Source organism: Phoenix dactylifera, unplaced genomic scaffold (assembly GCF_009389715.1).
Source record: "Phoenix dactylifera cultivar Barhee BC4 unplaced genomic scaffold, palm_55x_up_171113_PBpolish2nd_filt_p 002709F, whole genome shotgun sequence".
Taxonomy (NCBI): Eukaryota; Viridiplantae; Streptophyta; class Magnoliopsida; order Arecales; family Arecaceae; genus Phoenix; species Phoenix dactylifera.
The window spans coordinates 8,208-12,673 of NW_024069850.1; the positions used below are offsets into that span (position 1 = coordinate 8,208).

The 4,466-nt window shown below is 40.4% G+C and overlaps 1 non-coding gene across 1 annotated transcript; it reads right to left on the reverse strand.

Annotated features, from left to right (window-relative positions):
- Positions 1-3,320: 3,320 nt before the first annotated feature.
- LOC120109761 lies at positions 3,321-3,429 on the reverse strand. The gene has a single exon (XR_005510554.1). It is a non-coding gene; the product is annotated as a small nucleolar RNA R71 (small nucleolar RNA).
- Between the last annotated feature and the right edge of the window lie 1,037 nt (positions 3,430-4,466).

Here is a 4,466-nt window from a genome sequence, read left to right on the forward strand (position 1 = left end):
ACCGAATTGAACAAAGCTGATGAGAGCACAAAAGTGCGTTCTACACATTGCTTAAATTAATATTATTGCTAACAAATAATGATAAAAGGGCTGCATTAATGTTATATTTTATTTGGCACAGATTATCGTAAATCAGAGTTTAAATGTGCATTTGGTCGACTTCAAGCCTGATTACACTGGAACAGAATTGAACCTGGTCAAGCACACTTGCACCCGAGGGACACATGGCAGCCATCTGGAGGCAATGCGTAATGAAACATCCAAGGGCTTAAATTCATCAAGCAAGAAGATCTGCAATTGGATCTCCCAGCTTCCTCCATCATCCCAGCCGTCCACATTCACAACGTGGTGATTTCCTTCCTTCTGGATTCGCCATCATCCCAACACCCCAGATCTCCCAGCTTCCTCCACAACGTCCGCTCGAGCCCTTCCGCCCGCGATCACCTCCCAGAGCATCCACCTCTTCCGGGTTCTCGCTTCCGAGTCCACGCTCCTTCCTTCCGCGATCACCGCCCACTCATCCGCCTGCGTCTGTCTGCCTCCCAGCAGCATCCACGCGTCGTCCTCAACCGCGATCGGCTCCCTTGCTTCCGGATCCGCGTTCAACCATCCCAGCCATCCACGATGCTCCGGAGTTCACGATCAGCCTTCCTCCCGGTCGAGATTGGCGTCCAGTCCTCTTCTTCCTCAACCGCGATCGGCTCCCTTTCTCCCGTTTCCGCTAATCAGACCCCCCAGCGCGAGCAATCCTCTGTGATCAATCCCGCGATCACCTCACCTCCCAGACCTCAGCCTCCACGCACGATCCTCGGCGTCGCACCCATCAGCGCCGGATCCGTCCGTGATCTCAGCATCCCGTGAAGGTCGCACCCCACCGCGTCCGCTCCGTCTTCAGCTCCTCTCCGCGTGATCAGGGGGATCATCGCTGGATTATGGGGTTGGGGTTCTATATGAAGAGGGCCTTCTCGGTTGGGGAGGGGGAGATCCCGAATTCTGAAAGAAAGAAGAGAGAAAACGAGAAGGGAAGAAAGGAATAAACGGGTATCCCCTGTTTCCAAAAAAAAAAAGAAATAGAAAAAAAAAACATGAGAGGCTTATTTCTTTGATGGAGGGCTGATATCCTAGGTGATGGGTGAAGGGAGATCATTTGGTGTACCAAGTTCATGATGTAAATTCTAATCCTTTGCTTTATACGATTTATCTTTTGATTATGTCATGATTCTTATATGTTGAAAATTCTTTATGATTTATGCTTATTGATTCATGTCTTCCTCGATTATTTGATTCATCGTTGACGTTATAAGGTCGTTGAATGCTTAAAAAAAAATTCATGTTATCAAGAACATACTCCATAATTAAATTTTATCTGCTTATAATTCTTAAAGAAAACAAAAAATCATAGAATTTATCGCATAAATTTGATATTATCAAGGAGATTCTGGATCCCCTACACCATCTTAATCTATCCTACTTCGATTCTCTATTTACTGATTTATTTTCTATTTGCAAACATTATCTTAATCCACAGTTTATTGAATTAATTAAATCTAAAATTACGCTAATAATCCATAGATCGTTTCCTGAGGAATCGACCTCGGACTTCCGAGTTATACTACTTGTGCGATTCTCCTGCACTTGGGAGAGCATTTTTTCGAAAGCCACAAGTTTTTGGCGCCGTTGCCGGAGAATGGCTGAGTTATTAGTATAATTTTAGATTTAATTTTGACCTTAGTAGTTAGTATTTTCTTTTGAAAAAAAATAAAATTAAATCTTTACTACTATTTTTAATTCCCTGCATAGTTTGCATCAAACTCTGATATATAGAAAGTACCGTCTGATTGGACTCAATTTGGTAACTAGTGCAGACATTGTTCATAATCTGAACGGTTGATTGATATTCGGAGACTTTTAAGACCATTAGATTAATACGAAACCTTGCTGCTTTCTGTTTTAAATTTCTGCATTTATTTTTTTTTTTAGAATCAGAATTTTATTGTTATATATCTCATTGCCCTTGTTGCTAATTAAATTTAAGAAAAAAAACTTTAAGAAAAGATCAAGGGTGATTATTCAAAAATTAAAAAAAAAAAAAAAAACCTAAAATTTTAAATTTCAAATTTCAAATTTCAGAATTCAAATTTCAAACTTCAAGTCATAAAATTTAAAAAAAAAATAATTTGCTTGATCACCTATTCAACGGAATTTAATGTCATGTCATAAAACATTAAAAAAAATCTCTTGATTGTTTCATATAGTATAAGGCATCAGCATAAAATATTCTAAGGGCTGAACCCATTTAAAAAGATAAGGTCGGGATTTCATCACTCGTCCTTAGCCCAAAAATCACCCCAGTGCATAAATATCCTAAGCTTAACTAAAATCAACTAGACGTTGGCCCTAAGGACATTCGAGCTCAATAGGATGAAGACCACCGAAAGTTGCACCAATTTTGCTCTGTGGCTTAGTTGATGTCTAGGCAAGCTTTGTCCCTATAAGCAAGACAGTTCATCTGTTCGAGGCAAGTGGGTTTTAAGTGGGACCTTTGCGAACGCATCGTGACCCCTCCACTTACCTGAGAGCTTACCTGGTCAACTTGGTTCATTAGACCGGATTGGAGGCTTAGGTGCCCTCTTCAAACCAGTTAGGAGCTGTCTAGAAATTTAAGAAAAATATTAGAAATTGAGGTGTAATGTTTTTTTGCATGTTTGATTGTGAATAGATTTTTGTTTTAGGGTGTCGTTTTAGGGTATCTTTAGTTGGTACTTATATTTAAAAAAAACAAAAAAGAGAGGGAATTATTTTGCATGCTAAAGTGGAATAGGGACGACACCGGTCGATTAAGTCGTACAACTTTAGATCATCCCTTAGGACATACTCCTGAAATTCCTTCGCAGTATCTCACACCTTGTGAGATGGATGATTTAAATGAAGATGCGGGGAGTCACCACAATCGAGAACGAGAACCCATGTTATGACTCTAAGACAATACCTATAACCAGCTAGGACTAGTCAGCCTTCATGCACAATTTTTCCTGATAATGTAGGACATTTTGACATCAAATTCGGGGTAATTCAATTGCTGCCCAAGTTTCACGGGTTAGAATCCGAGAGTCCGTATTTCATTTAAAGGATTTTGAAGAATTGAGCATTACATTTAGAGTGTCAAATGTCACCGAGGATGTCCTCAAGCTGACATTGTTTCCTTTCTCTCTAAAGGATAAGGCCAAAACATGGCTAAACTCTTTGAGATCTAGATCAATAAGAACTTGGCAAGATATGCAGAGAGTTTTTAAAGAAGTTCTTTCCCACACAAAGGACCAACTTTTTGAAAAAGACATATCAGCAATTTCCAACAAAAAGATATGAAACATTTTATGAATATTGGGAAAGATTTAAAGACCTTCTTCTCTCATGCCCTCATCACGGATTCGAAACTTGGAGAACCATTAGCTTCTTTTATGAAGGTTTATCTCCACAGTTGAAACAGTTTGTAGAGACCATGTGCAATGGTAGATTTTTAGAAAAATACCCTGATGAGGCGTGGGAGTATTTGGATTCCCTTACGGAGACTGCCCAACTTTGGGATAACGGGGATAGAAACAACAAGTCTTTGCCTAAGCCTACTAGCTCTGTACAGGGAGGCCTTGACACCTTAGAACTGAGGATGATCTTCATGCTAAATGGCAGCCCTCACTAGGAAAGAAGAAAATTGGGCTTAGGAAGGTTGAGTCTGTCAAGACTATAGAGTTTAGAAACGAGTGTTGTGTATCTGCGATATGTCGGTCATACTACTACAGATTGTCCCACCATACCGGCATTCAAAGAAGTCTTGCACGATCAAGCAAATGCTATGAACTCCTACCAAAAGCCTTATTGTTGCCCAGAGATGGTCACCAGAGGGGGTGAATTGGGTGTTTTAAAGCTTTTGACTAATTAAAATAAAACACACGAAATATGCACTAAAGTAAAGAAGGAGGAATAAGAAAGGTCAATCGCAAACACAAGGTTTTATAGTGGTTCGGAGCTTCCACTGCTCCTACATCCACTCCCCAAATCACCTTTGGGAATTTCACTATAATCCAAGATTACAGTACGGTAGTTTTGCGAGTTCACTACCCAACTCGTTGTTTTACACCGGGCTCACAACAACCCTAAAACCCCAATTTCATTTAATCTTGGGATGCCTTTCCCTTGTTCCAAGTCCCTTGACTGGAACAAGCACCACAATGAAAGAGTTTACAAAGGAAAAGTAAAGCTCTAAAAAGCAAATATGACAATTATGAACAAGAACCCGAAGAATCCTTTTGCCGTTGGAAGCGTGAGAAATGTTGATTCTTCCGATGTGGACCGCGTAGGGTTGAGTGTGAGCTTTGAATCCCGAGCGTACGAGAGAGGTTGAGCTTGAAATCACTTGGGAAGCTTGAAAACACTTGATTTCTTCACTTGAATGCACTCACTCCCTTGAA